This window comes from Sus scrofa, chromosome 14, assembly GCF_054392235.1.
Source record: "Sus scrofa isolate SSC_HxYL_T2T_F1_AM1 chromosome 14, Sscrofa_HxYL_maternal_Yorkshire_Landrace_v2.0, whole genome shotgun sequence".
NCBI classification, from domain to species: Eukaryota; Metazoa; Chordata; class Mammalia; order Artiodactyla; family Suidae; genus Sus; species Sus scrofa.
In genome coordinates, this window is record NC_139396.1 from 10,701,137 (window position 1) to 10,715,932 (window position 14,796).

The following is a 14,796-nucleotide window of genomic DNA, read 5'->3' on the forward strand; positions in this document are numbered from 1 at the left end:
TTCTGAGCTGTGGGCGCTGCCACCAGGCTCTGAAGGCCGATGACAGAGGCACCAGGAGGCACTCCCCAGCTCTGTCAGCCACAGTCCCTGGCTGTTGGCAGGGACTGTGATGGCCCAAGGAAGAAGGCCCACCTCCCAGCTGCAGGGAGGTGGTCTTGAGCAAGTCAGAACTGCCCTTTCTCGACTTCAGCAAGCAACATTTCCATCCCTGCCTGTTGCTTCCTCCCAACCCATGCGGTTGCCAGTCTTTCTTTGTCAAACCTCTTCCAAAGCACTTCGTGAAAGGAAGGGCATCCTTACCCTGACTGACTGAGAAGCACCTCTTGGAAATAAGCAAGTTTCCCCTCACCCAAGACTCTTAGCTCCTTCCAAGGACCATCCTTGCTCTCTCCTGCATGCTGCTGAGTAGCAAAATGTTGGGGATCCAGAACTCCTCCAATGAGTGGTATGCTAGCACTAGCTTCTGTGACAACAGGAAGCTCCTCCCCCCCAGGCAGAGGCAGTCAGGAGACCGTAGGTGATGGCTCTGTGCTCTGTGCCCCCTTTGAAACCCTTTGCATCCCTGCCATCTGAGGAAGGAAGGCAGTGCCTGGGAAATCACGCTGGTAACAGATGCGTCACTTGGCCTGTCTGGCAAGAGGTCACCTGTGAGCCAGAGGGCCCGAATCCCCTCTGGAACACACTGCTGCATCCCCACCACCCAAACAGGCCCTTCCAATAAGGCACGATGGCCTGGCCATTGGAATGGCTGGACATTGAAGGTATGCTGTCTGTGACTGGGACACAGGGGACTCGGTGCCTTGGTCTTGGAGACACATGGCATTGGAAAGGCAGAACCCAGGCCAGGGGCCCCACATCCTAAGTCAAATGGGTTTCTTCAGCCAATGCTTTGACTCCCCCTTGAGGGGTTTGGAGATGAGCCTTTCCCTGGTATCAGAGGGTCAGCTTCCCCTTGGTGTCTGTCATAGACAAAGAGTGTCCATCCACTGTCTCTGTCTCACACAAGCTGCACCAATCCAGCCCCTGAGATTGGGAAGCTCCTTCACCCACCCTGGGCATGGCGGCCATTTTTGTGATGCGGTGAATGTGCCATCCATTAATCCACTGTTTCCTTGTTGGATGGAGGGATGCGTGGATAGATGGAGTCTCTGATTGGCATTGGAGGGCCCCACCTGCAGCATAGGGAAGTTCCCCGACTTGGGGTCGAATCAGAGCTGGCATTGCTGTTCTACGCTACAGCCACAGCAATGCCAGATCCAAGCCACATCCGTAGCCCACACCACAGCTCAAGGCAATGCTGGATTGCTTAACCCACTGCACAAGGCCAGGGCTCAAACCCACGTACTCATGGATAGCAGTCAGATTCTTCATCTTCTGAGCCATAATGGGAACTCCCTAAAATACTATTTGGTGATGGTCCGTACATCTTTCCTTTCTGCAAATTCTATTGCATTCTTTTCTTTTCCATTTTGAGTCAGCTGCATTGGGGCCTGTGGGCTGTTCCAGGCCAGGGGTCGAGTCCAAGCTGCACCTGCTGGCCTATGGCACAGCCACAGCAATACAGGATCTGAGGCATGTCTCATACCTACACCACAGCTGACGGCAATGCCAGAACCTTAGCCCAGTAAGCCATGCCATGTCTCATCCCCGCGTCCCCATGGATCCTAATCAGTGTCCTTAGAGCCGAGCCACACGAACTCCTGCTCTTTCACGTTTTAATGGATTGAAAAGCATGAGTGAATGGCTCACTTTAAGTGTGCCTGCACTTGGCATTAATCCTAGATTTTTGGCGTTTGGGGCATTTTGCTTTTTCTTTTTTTTGTTTGCTTGCTTTTTATTTTGTAAGTGTTGGCTGCCCCTGTGGCACACAGACATTCCCAGGGACAACCCAAGATCCTTAACCCTCCTCACCCCAATCGAAAACTTATCCCTGATCACGTAAAGTCCCAGGTCTTCTTGTATCAAAAGCTCCCTGGGGGTGGAAGCCAGTGGGCTGGTGAGGTTGGGACCACTGAGCTTCACATGATGGAACCTCCCCCAAGCCAATCACAGGTCATGAGATTACAGTCACTCACTCCCTCCTTTGTTTTGTCCTCACTGGGACTAAGAGGCCGCTGCCTCCACCATTTAGCACATGGCAATAATCCCACCAAGACGATAGGATGGTCCCCCACCCACAAGGCACCGAAGCAGAAAGTCCTGTCCCTACAGCCAAGCCTTTTCCTCTCTGGACAGGCCACCCCCACGGGACACCCTGGAGGAGTGGAGGATCACCCCAGCCTGTCATGTGGCCACTTCAGAGAGGCAGAGAGAAACTCTCTAGAGGTAAGGGCTGCCTCCAGCCTCCATTCTCACGACTGGTGAGTGTCCAGAGGGCTGAACGGCACAAAAGCAGCTCTCCATCCCCAGAGTGTTCCGGGATGCAGAGCATGGAACCGATGCCCCAGAAGCCCCCTAGCCCAGCAGGCTGGAGAGACAGGGATGATGAGGCTGTCCCTGGGGCTAGTGAGAGCTGTGTACTCCCAGGAGCAGCCTGGGCATCCTTGTCTCTGTGGAGGAAAGACTTAGTCATTCACCTGTGGATCCAGACTGCATGGGATCTCACACATGCTTCGTTCCTCTCAGATCCCCTCTCTGTCCTCAGACGACCCATCTCTGAGGACACAGGCACATTCAAGACGACAGTGGACCAAGTGCATTTCACAACAGAATGATTTTATCCATATTTTACATCCCCATCGCAAAGGAGCTACTGTGCCCACCCACACACACCCAGAACCAAGTCCCCACCACCTAACCCCACCCACCCACACCCCCTCCTGGCTCTGGTCATTCTGCCCTTCCTCCCCACCCCTATGGCAGCCAGGATGGTTGCTAGGACCTGGAGGAGCCCAAGGCTTCCATGGGGGCTGCCAAGTTGGACTGGCCCTGGAAGGCTGGCCCACCGTTCCCTACTGGCTGCAGTGCCACTTCCTCCTCCTCCTTGTGACACATGGGTCACACCTACTCCTTTTGGGCTGGGAAGGGTCAACCAGCCCCAGAGCCAGGGTGTGCCTCCCAGAGCCTCGCAGGTCAGCCCTAGGCCTGGCCAGGTCCTCAGCAGCAGCCAGGCCTCCACACCGAGCCCGCTTTCTAGACTTGGCAGCTTCCAGGGGGCCTGAGCTGAGGCCCATTCTCTGGGGCACGGGGGCCTGGGAAGCTTACTGTGCCCTCTGCCCTGCAGTGCAGACAAGACCCGAGGCAGGGACAGGGCTCTGTGGCAGGCCCCAGGGCAGCAGGCTGTGGTGAAGGCCCAAGAGGAAGGCCAGGCTGGGGAGCTCCTCCTCAACCTCACTGAACCCGTGACCCAGCCCTGGGGCTCCACTAAAAGGAGAGGCCTCCCTGAGAACCTTGCTGACCCTGAGTCCTGATGGAGGGCCCGAGCGCTTGGTGCCTTGGCGAGGAAACGGCTGTGCTGTTCCAGCCTGAGGGGGCTCCTGATATCCTGGAGAGGGCACAGAGCCTTTGTGCCTGAACAGGCCCCTGTCTGTTTGGGGGTGCCTTAGATGGCCATGGAAATCCATCTGGGGTGTACAGGTTTCATCTCTGACCCCAGGCTGTGGGCCTTGCTCGTTCCTCTGGGCATCGTGTTGGGCCACAGACTCTGAAGGTCTTGAGTCCAGGTGGGGTGCCCTGTGATTGGGAGTGGCTGGCACCCTGTCGTCCTCCTCCAAGACCAGGACTTGTGTCTGCACTAGCTGGTGGGAGAGAGGTGGACAGTGAATGCTCTGCACCCTCCAGGGAGAGCCGGGGCTTATGGGCAGGGGGAGGTGAGATGGGACTCACATCCACAGACAGAGCCTGTGGCCCTCCTGCCTTCCTCCTGCGCCTTCTCCCCAGCAGGGTCCTTGCCCTGTCCCCGGCTCCCCTCCTCCCCTTCCATTCCTCCTGCCCTGCACCCACCTGGGCAGCCTCCCGGGTGCAGGGCCTCTCCGTCAGGGGAGGGAGGGACAGAGCCTTCAGGGCCTCCTGCTCTAGGGCTCTCCCCGGCCCTGGCTGACCTGGGTCGTTTCCTCCTGGATTTCCAGGGTCACCTGACTACCCCCCCCTGCCCCCAGTCTCCCTAGTGTCAGTCCCTCCCCTGGCCACCTTTTCAGGGGAGAGTCCTTCCTCCTGCTCCAGCTCCTCAGCCAGGCCCGAGAGATCCAACTCTGGTTCTGGGGAAAGCAACTCTGCCAGGAATCGGGGGTGAATGACCACCTCCACCTGGAATGGAAGGGAGAGGCTGTGAGCAGCCTTGGCAGGTGTGCCCTGGGAGGCAGGAAGGCCTGGGAGAAACGTGACTAGCAGAGGCCAATCCAGAGTTCCCCTCACAAAGGGGGAGCTTTCAAACTCCCATAGGTATTGTCTACTCTCACATAAACACACACACACACTCACAAGCAGGTGCACATGCAGACACATGGGCTCCAAAGCACAAACACATAGGCACCGAAACAGACACACAAAGGCCTACAAAGAGAGAGACACACACATGTACAACTTACACATCCTCATATACACATCCTATGCACCAAAGTACACTCAGACACACAGGAAGACACACAGATGTCAGGGTCAAGGACCAGAACTTAAATCCCATTATCCTGGGCCAAAGCCAGAACTAGGGTGCTAAGAGCATCTCTCCCTGGAATCCTGGAGTCTCAGACTCCAGGCCCAGCCCACCTTGGTGTCAAAGTCCTCCTGGGAACACAGCTTGTCCACGTAGCTGAGGAGATCCGGGTCTGGGAAGCAGCCGTCCTCGTCCTGTGGCAGCTCATATCCATCGTCTTGACATTCCATATCTGACTCCCCTGTGGCTGAGGGGCCAGGACCCACCAGTGCCTCCGGGATGTCCCCATGCTCCCTGCGAGCCTCAGGGGGAATCTCCTTGGGGGCCTTGTTCTCCAGCAGCTGCCAGGCCCTGCGTGGCCTTGGGTGGGTGTGCTGGACCCTGGGGCCGTGTTTCCTTGGAGCACAGGCTGAGGCAGAGCAGGAGGAAGGAAAGTGAGGGGACCCAGCGCCCAGAAGCTGACCCCTGAGCAGGCACAGGGGAGGGCATTGTTGTGGGGCAATGGATATGCATGTGGGAAGGGGGAGGAGCAGCCAGAGCCTCAGGTTTGGTGGGAGGCCAGATTCAAGTCAGGGACAGGTAAAAGTCAGGTGTGAGAACGTGTGGAACATCTAATGATCAAGGGTCTCCCCACCAGCACACTTGTTAGGCAGATTTCACAGGGGCCTCTTAGACAGGGAGGAGGGTGATGAGGTTCTAAATGGACCAGGTCCACACCGCAGAGGGGAAAAGGGGGACTGAGACACCCTCGGGGGCTATCCGTGTTGAAAGACCAATGCCCCCTTGAGTGGAAAGGACCCATCTGGGAACAGGGACCAGGCCTAGGCCTCTCTTACCTGTACCTTGACCTCCAGGGGGAAGGTGATTCACAGACTGAGTGCCCCTTTTGCGGGATGTGGGTTCCTGAGGAGCCAGCTTTGTTGGAGCTGGAGGAGGCATGCCCTGTGCCCGCGTTGTGCAGGACACGTTCCCCATCCTGATCTCATCCTCTGCCTCAAATTGCATGAACCTGGGGGGTGTTGAGGGACAGGCCCCAGTGAGAAAACCACCTCGGCTCTGGAGCCCACCCAGGGCAGCAGGACCGAGGGGGTGAGGAGAGGGTGTCCTTAGGTCTGTCAGGGCCCTGTGAGGTGCTGTCGCAGCAGGGAACTGCAGTGGCAGATATCCAAGATCTGGGCCTCCTCCTGCCTGACCAGCCCTGGAGCTGGAGGGCATGGCCCAGCAGAGACCCAGGTCAATCTCTGGGACCAGGCTTAGGGACACATGGTGGGCAGTGGGGGCCCCTGCTCATGTGCCCCCGGACCTTGTCTGACCCAAACAATGGAGATGGCCAGTGGCCTGGTCAGGCACGTGTCCCCACAGAGCCCTTGCCCGAACCCAGAACCTGGGGCTGGGAGTGAGAGTCTGGGAGAGCACGCATGAGACAGGGCCCAGCACAGGCTGGAGTGGGGATCCTACCATTAGAGGTGAGGCATCTCTTGCCACTGAGAGCTAGCTGCTCCTTTGGTTTTGTTTGGAAACTAGGAGGTTCACATGCAGAAATGACAGGGAGGGCCAGAGACCCATGGGCTTCCCCAGGGATGGCCAGTTGCCCATTCCAGCCATCGTTGATGAAGAGAGGCCTACCACATGCTAGGTCAGTGATGGCCAGGCACCCAGCATGAAGGGGTGCCAGGCTGCCGGGTGGAGTCCTCAGCCCTGCACAGCCCCCATGCCTTCAGGGGACCCCCTCCTGGGCTGCCGTGCTCCCCAAGGCCATCCTGAGGCCTCCCCACATCAGCATCACGGTAGGGCAGAGCTCCTGGGACAGAAGGGCTGGAAGAGCCAAGCTCTCCAGGTGGCAGAGGGGATTCTGGAGGCCAATAGGATTTGGGGATTCAGGGAACAGGAGGTGTCAGGTGCCAGCCTCCTCTTGCATCCTCTCTGATTGCTAGCACCATAGCCAGATCCTGCCCTGGGGCCTGCCCATCACCCACCACCCACCCCACCATGTCGCCCATGGCCCAGGACCCTGACTCACTTTGCTGCCATTTCATAAAAGGCCATCCTCTGAACGGTGCTCATGTGCTGCCATTCCTGCATGGCCTGCCACATGCCCTCCTCCAGCGTCATGGTGGGCTTCAGGCGAGCCAGGGTGCGAAGCACTGGGCTGTAAGCCCTCAGGGTCAGTCTCTTGGTACAGCCCAGCCCCCAACTGCCCAACCCCACCCAGCTCCAAGGCCTCCATGGGCCCCACCCCTGCCAAAACCAGGCTCAAGAGGGGGAGACGAGGGTGTCTGGAGAGCAAAGGCAAGCCTTCCTGGTGCCTGGTGCCACCACCTCCCACTCACCAGAGGATGCTTGTCCACTCCCTGGCTATAGCTGGGACACTCTGGCTGGGGGCGGGTTGCCATCTCATATAAAACGCAGCCCCATCAATGCGGGAGGGCAGGCGCCAGTCTACCAGCTAACAGGTCTGAGAAGCCCAAGGATTCTTCTGCCCAGGTCTCTGCACTAGATGGCCTAGTCCCCCTTTTCGGAGAGACCTCGGGTCTAGGAGGGATGTTCCTGCCAGGTTCACAGCTCTAGGAGGATAGACCCTTGCCCGTCTATCTATGGACAGCTCGACCACCTCCCCGTTCACACTGGACTTCTTCAGAACAACAAGGACCGGGCATGCAGAAAGTTCCGTCCTGGGCCTGAATGTCCTAAGCCTTATCTGAAGTGATACCCACTGGCTGCCAGAGGCCCAGGTCCATGTTGAAAGGAGGTAGCACCAGAGAAGCAGGTCCCATTCAAACTCTGGCTCCTCACATCCGAGCAGGACCCTCTCGGACTGCTATCCTGCACTCAATGTTATCATGGCAGTGCAGAAAGTGAGACAACTGGTCTTGCATGGTGGTGGTAGCTGAGCTAAGGCACGGACGGGATGTCATGGACTGGACGTGGGACACATCTGAGTGCAGATGTTCCTCCTCATAGCATGGACATTGCTGTCAACCCGCCTTCTCTCGAGGTGAAAGGATGCATGGAAACCTAAGCAGGGAGGCCATGCTAAGGTCCTGTATATGCGAAGGCTCCAGCTGAGCTAATGAGGGTCTGAGAGGTCACTTACATGAGAAAGCAGGAGAGAGCTTCCGCATCGGGGCTCTGGGGCAGGTGGCTGCGGGCCAGGGACTTGAAGCGCTGCCAGCGTCGGAAGTTCTGATAGACGCTCTTATGGTGAGAGGCGTCCACCTGAGGGCCCGTGTGCTGGGAGGCATGCAGGCTGCCTGCCCCAGAGGTGCCATGTGGCCACGGCCCAGAGGTCCCTGGGGGCAGGATGAAGGCCATCTGGGCAGCTGGTGGTGCCGCTTGAGGAGGAAGGCCTGGGGCCAAGCCTCCCTTGCCAGCCTGAGCTGCTGCAATAGCTGTGGCAGCCACCCCGCTGTCCCCCACAGGGCTTGCTATGCAAAGGGGTGCAGGACACAAAGCACTCCCCATGAGGGCCCTGGAAGCATTCCCATTGAGGGGGGCCTGAGGGCGCCCAAAGGCCTGAGACTGGTGGGGCAATGCTGACCTCCCTCCTGACCAGACTGGGACAGGGATGTTGCCAAGCCCTGGGGCAATGGGGCCATGGTCAGCAGGAGTCACCCGAGGTGTCATGGGGTGAGGTGGCTGCAATAGGGTGCTGCCAGGCAGGAGTAATGGGGCCATGGGCGGTGGCCGGTGCTGCTCCCAAGCTGGCTGGGGTTGGGAGCCAGGAGTGGGGGGAGGATAGGAGCGTGAGGCCCCAGGGGGCATGACCACATCCGTGCCCGGCAGTGGAAATGCTGTGGAGAGAAAGGAAAGGGGTGAATGGAAGAGGAGAATGGGTGACATGGACGGAAGCTCTCTGGGGACTCAGAGGGCACACCTCAGTGGGAGAGGGCATTTGGCCCGAGGAAGCTGTGTGTTGTGCAGATGTCGTGGAGGGATTTTCATGTTCTGACCTCAGTGAGAGAGGGCATTTGGCCCGAGGAAGCTGTGTGTTGTGCAGATGTCGTGGAGGGATGTTCATGGTCTTGACCCCCACACCCAGTTCCCTGCCCCTGTCTACCGAGAAATGCTCAGCTCAGCAGCAGGGATGGGAGAGCCTCCCTGAGGAGCTCCCTGACACCTCGTCCTCACAGGCTGTCCCCACGTCCTGGACCTGAGAGGTCATCTACTCTGAGCATGCCCCTCAGCAAGGTCACTGGCAGGTAAGGGCCTTCTCCAAGGTCCTTCCAGGCACCGTGAGGCCTTTGATGGACCTCCACTGTCTAAATCGAAGGGCCTCACATCCTCCTCAACCCTTCCTCTCGGGATGCTCAGCACACATCTGTTCTGTCATACTTTCCTGACCTCACACAACACCTCTCAAAGGCTGCGAAGATCGCTCTGCACACAGAACCCTTAGACAAACACCAAACAGCCCCACCAAGCATGCACCTGCCTCTCTGAACCACCCAGAGTGGACACTTCACAGGGGCTAAGGTGTGCCACCCCATCCCGATGGCCCTGTGTCCCTCCCGCCATGCAGTTCTGCTCCTCAGAGAGAAGTCTGAGAAGTCGGTGTGTGTCCCCTGCATTTTTGCCACTTCCCATCCAGGGTTGGCTTCCAAAGATGAGCACGGGTCCAGGGCGGCTCATGTGACAAGGGTCATGGGAGTGGAGGCTGCCTGTGGTCCTTCCCCTTCCAGCTCCCAATAATGGAAAGTGAGGAGAAACTGAGAAGCAGGCAGGAGTCAGGTGCCATTGTGAGAAAACCGCCCATTCAGGAGAAGGAGGTACATACCACGAGGCACCGAATTGACCTCCACAGATGCTCTAGGAGGTTTCAGAGTAGCAGACTAGATCATCTTCCTGCTTCTGTGCTACACTGCTTCACCCCCCCCCCTTTACAAAGGAAGCAGCCTTCCTAGGCATTCCACCTGCACCAGCCTCTCTCCACATGTAGTAGTAGTGACTTGAAATAGGAACACACTCTTCATCTCAAAGTCAGGCCTCAGCTTCTGCTGTGAGCCACCTGACACGCTGCGCCATGTCTGCAGAGATGTATTTCCACAAAAGGGAAACCAATACAGAACACCTCAGGCCCACGAGTCCTAGCTTGGATGAAGTCACCTGGTTGCCCATCCCTTGTGGAATCCAAGGCCACAGTTGCCTGACCGGAGAAGTGAGTTCTGGGCGGGATGGAGGGAAACGTTCTGGGCCATTGCAGCGAGAGTCACATCCCGCCCAGCTCAGAACAGACCCTTTCCTGAGCATGAGTCCCCAGACAACACCCACCAGCACTGAATCGTTTTCTGACTATACCCTCCCATTCCACGCCCCCATTAGCCAGAGGATGCGCCAGTTCCAATCCCTTAGAGAGGTCTGGTGAGGCGAGCTTCAGATGCCTGAGGACCACAAGGCGGGGCTAGGCTTTCCCCATGACCCACCCAGGGCCAGCCACAGGACACTGGCTACACACACGTTCCAAGTGGCTTGTCTCCCTTCTAGAAACCGCCAACCTGCCTGCTGCCATCCTGCCTCCCCAACCAGAGCAAGGCCTCTTGAACCACCTCCAAGCAGCTGTCCTCCCCAGGGCAGCTTCAGGTTTCTACAGGCTCCCCAGCTGAGATGTCCCTGGGGTGCAGTGCTGTCGCCTTCCTCTCCTTCCGTCCAACTCCATGTCCACAGTGAAGGGTCCCAACGGAAACCCAGGGATTTGAGGGAGGCCCTTTCTCTTGGAAAACAGCCCCTGTCTAAAGGCTTACTGCCTTCTGAAGCCATTCCCACAGGCATGGGCCTGGACCACCACGGGCTGGTGGCCTCAACGTGGACAGTCAAGAGCAGGACCCAGCGAGGGACCTGCCCCAACAGATGCTCAGGACGCAAGTAAAGGAGCCCAAGTTTGAATCTCAACAGTAGAATGCGGGCCTCCAGTCATTCTGCAGTGGGGGAGGGGCCGAGGGCAGGTGAGCCTGGGTGGGGGTGGGGTGCCATTCCATGCTGGCCTCTGCAGGGAGGCAAGAACCAGACGTTTCTTCCACCTTATGCAGGGGCCAGACAATTGTCGAGTGCCTCATCAGGCAATGTATGTGTTGGTTTTCAGAGTCACAGCACCAAGGTCTGTCTTGATGTTCCCTTTCCCTCTGTTATTCATCAACTTGTTTGTTGTCCTTCACCCGCCTCAGCGTCCGTCCTGGCTTCAGGCTCCCTTCCCCAGAGGCAAGACTTTCTGAACAAAATTCACCTTTTATCATCTGATAACCACTTGGGTTTTCATGGCCACCTGGAACCCAATGTTTATGGTTTGGCTTCTCTCAGCAGACCCACCATTTGTGATTGGTGTGTGTCCGTCTTTCCTAAGGAAACCGTCCTTGTGTGCCAACCAGCATCCAGCAGGACCCACCTTCCTCATGTTCCCTTGTGCTGGAAAGGCCCAGCCTATCCAAAAAGCCACTGCACAGCCCACGTGTCCAAGACCAGAGATCAGTCTATCGTGTCTCCCGTATGATGACATTGCTGGTAAGTCTTGGAGCTTTTCCCTGTTAAATGTTTGAATGTAACATTTTCAACAAATCCTCCCTTCTTGGGGATCACAGTCCACATGTGCCGAATAGCATATGGAGTGCTGAGTCCTCCTCTCCCCTCTTTCCCCTGTCCACTCAGTCCTCGTTCCCACCAGGGATCAGAGATACCTGTTTCATTCCCATCTTTTCAGAGATCTTTTGGGCAAGCAACTTTGAATGCCATCCGTTTGCCTTTGCAGGTAGTATTCCTTTGTCTCTGGTTGAAATGTACCATGTGCACAGGGAACTCCATCTTGGACTTGTGATGGAAAAGGTTGGGGGATAATGTGAGAAAGTGATTACATATGTATCCTATATAGATATATATGTATCATATATCATATATACATACATCTGTCTGTACGACAGGGTCCTTTGGCTACGCAGCAGAAGTAGACAAAACATTGTAAATCAACTGCAGTGGAAAACCTAACCTCTTGTAAGATCAAAGAGTTCCTCTTGAGAAAGAGTAAAAAAGGAAACGAGAAAATTAAATTGCGTCCCCATAGACCTGAGTATCTTTCCTTTTGTTGCCTTCCTACTGATATCGTGGCTCCTCTGTTACTGGATGCATTTTTAACATGGGAGTTCCTCCATTCTCTTGAAATTCGATGTACTGAAAGGGCAGAGTGCTCAACGCCAGGCAAAAACAATAGTAAATGTGCAGCTCCATTTGAGTTTTTCATTTCCCACACACAGTGCCTGCATTTAGCCTGACCTGTGTCCCGTGCACCATTTTGGACATATCTTTACTGCAAGTACTTTCCCTGTGTATCTGAAATTTACCTTTCCCTTGGAATCAGCATGCATCTGGCAAGACTTGCCCATAAGGGTACCATATTAGGCTACAGGGAGTGGGCAGTTCTTGAGGGGAGGAGAACTCAGAGTGGAGACCAAAAGGTGCCTATTGGTCCAACCCAAAAGAAAATAGCAAAGGGACCCCAAATCTGCAGGCTCTTAGGATGAAATGGCAATTGGAGAGCCAAGAGATACTATTGCGTCTTTGAGCTTTATGTGGTTAAGGACAGAAGTAAGGGAGGAGAAGACAAAATTTTCTCTTTCCTTATGTGAAAGAACCAAAAGTGTGTGTGGGCGGGTCTCTTGGGTTTAATTGCTTTCTCCTTTGGGGGGACACACGTGCTGCCTATGGATGTTCCTAGGCTAGGAGTTACATCAGACCTGCACGAGCAGGCCTCTGCCATAGCCAGAGCAATGTGGGATCCAAGCTGCATCTGGGACCTACAGCACAGCTCAGGGCAACCCCGGATCCTTATTCTACTGAAGGAGGCTGGCATGGAGTGTGCATCCTCACAGATCCTAGGGGGGTTTATGTCTGCTGAGCCATGATGGGAATTGCTGGCTTTTGTAGGTATGAAAACATCGACTGCCCGTGATGTGGGTGTGCCCTTTGACACAGTGCCAGCTTTTTATCCACCAATGTCCAATCTCCACGTGTCCAAACCCACTCGCTTCAACGTCCTCCCCAGCAAGCCCTGCTTGAAAGCTGGTGCATTTCCTGTCTGCATCCCATACCCTTGCTCTTGAGAATCGAGGCTTGTCCTTGCCTATGGTGCTGTCTGCATGGGAATCAACGTAGCATCCCTGACACAGCCAAACGGAAACACACCTGAGGAAACGTTCAGATTGGGAGTTAAGGTCAGCTTATCACGATGCAAGTGATAGGAATGCGTATGTCCGTCTGGTGTGGTGAGAGGCGAGGTCTCGGGAACATCATCAAGGGAGGTGAGGGGTGAAACCTCCTAGGACTGCAAGCAAATCTCTTGGGAGGCAAGAGTCCCTGTGTGCAGTAGCAGAACTACAATTCCTCCTGCTGTTAGGGTGTTGGGCAAGGAAGGAGAGGTTGAAAGCATTGTTGCAGATTGAGAAAAAGGACTTGTGTGGGTGCTTCCGAAGCTTCTTGCCCCTTGCAAAGGAACATGGACTCCAAAGAGGGTGAGAAGCTGAGGCGAGAGTATCTCCTGCAATGCCATGGTGAGCTTTGTAGGAAGAAACTCTGGATGGGGCACTGCACAACTGAGCACCATGGGAATAGGGCTCTCTATTGGAGCTTTTACACTGAAGAAACATTTCAAGGGTTTTCAAACAAGACCTTCATATGAGAAGATTGCTGAGGCACCCATTGTACCCAGGCATTCAGGAAGGCCAGGCTTCCTTGTTGCTTCCTCCCCTTCTTCAGCCACTCCGGCAATTTGTTACAAGATTCTCACGCATAGCTCAGATGTAGTATTTGTGGGGGTTTCTTGTTTGGTTGGTTTTGAATTGTTCTTCCCCCAAGACAATGGTTTTGCTACTGTACAGCATGGTGACCCAGGTACACACACATGTACACATTCTAGTCGCTCCCATGAGCATGCTCCATCACAAGTTCCCAGTGCTACACAGCAGGATCTCATTGCTAATCCACACCAAAGCCAATCCTTTGCATCCCTTCACCCCAAGCTCCCAAACCACCCCACCCCCTCCCCAGATGTCGTATTGGCATGAGTCTTCTCAGGGACACTGATACAAAAGTTGCATTGTGGAAACGAGGTGCTCCCAAATCTTCCACATTTTTTGACTGATTTTGGACTTCTGAGGGCCGCATCCATGGCATTGGGAGATTGCCAGGCTAGGGGTCCAATCAGAGCTGTGGCCCCTGGACTATGCCAGTGCCACAGCAATGCCAGATCCCAGCCGTGATGGCAACCTACACCGCAGCTCACATCAACACCCGATCCTTAACCCGCCGGGCGAGGCCAGGGGTGGAACCCGCAACTTCATGGTTCCTAGTCAGATTCGGTTCTGATGCACCATGACACGAACTCCTTCTGTTGTTCATTATCTTATACTACCTCAGAACCCTACATGCCGACATCGGAGAGGCAGAGGGTGTCAAATCAGCTGCACTGTAATTAGGGAAACCAGTCATGGAAGTGGGTGTCTCAACGTCCTTTGGACCATGACCTCTGATTGTTCCTGCAGAGAGCTTCGGGGCAGGCACTGGCGGCTGAGGAGAAACATCTTTGGAGATGGATCACTAGCATCAGGAGACAGTGAACCTTCCACTCCCACATGGAAATTGAAAGGCACCGAGAGATCCCAGGTTTGTGTCTTGTGGACGTTTCACGTCTGTGCCCTTGGGAGCTCTGGGTGTTGTCAGATAGATGTAAGGGTCTTGAGAGGTATCCTGTGGAGGAAGAAATGCTCTGATGTTGCCATGGACCAGAAAAGGGATCTGAGGGGTCAAGCTTCTTTGGCGAGCATTCCCAAGTCAGGTGGGTATGTTGAATCTGCTGCTACTTCTTTGTGGGTGGATGTCCACCGGAACTTCCACGATGTCGTGCAAAATATAGGGAGGGAGAGGAATAGTGTTCCCAAAGTACCTGCTGTCTTGTGACTGGCCAAGAGGGTCAAGTTTAGCTCACCAGCATAACCAGGACAACCAGAACCGTACAAAGGAGACACACCTGTGCACCAACCTTTATTGAACAAGCTCCATGTATTAAAGAAAGACATGAAGAACAAACATGCGTGGAGAATCGAGGCATTTGGAAATTCTCTAGGCACGGCGACAGGAGCACCATCTCTGAAGAGAGGTTCCCAGATCTCCAATTGCGTGCTAGAATGGTTCTTTAATGGATCCATCCAATTTGCTAGGGGAAAGACCCT

General features: G+C 55.4%; 1 long non-coding RNA gene across 1 annotated transcript in view; it reads left to right on the plus strand.

Moving 5' to 3' along the window:
• The first annotated feature begins 10,925 nt into the window (after positions 1–10,925).
• The window catches only part of LOC146396298 (uncharacterized), a 35,261-nt gene continuing 31,390 nt past the window's right edge, over positions 10,926–14,796 (plus strand). Inside the window, exons 1-2 of the long non-coding RNA XR_014826479.1 lie at positions 10,926–11,083; positions 14,110–14,230. This is a non-coding gene — a long non-coding RNA (uncharacterized LOC146396298). The remainder of the gene's footprint in view (positions 11,084–14,109; positions 14,231–14,796) is intronic.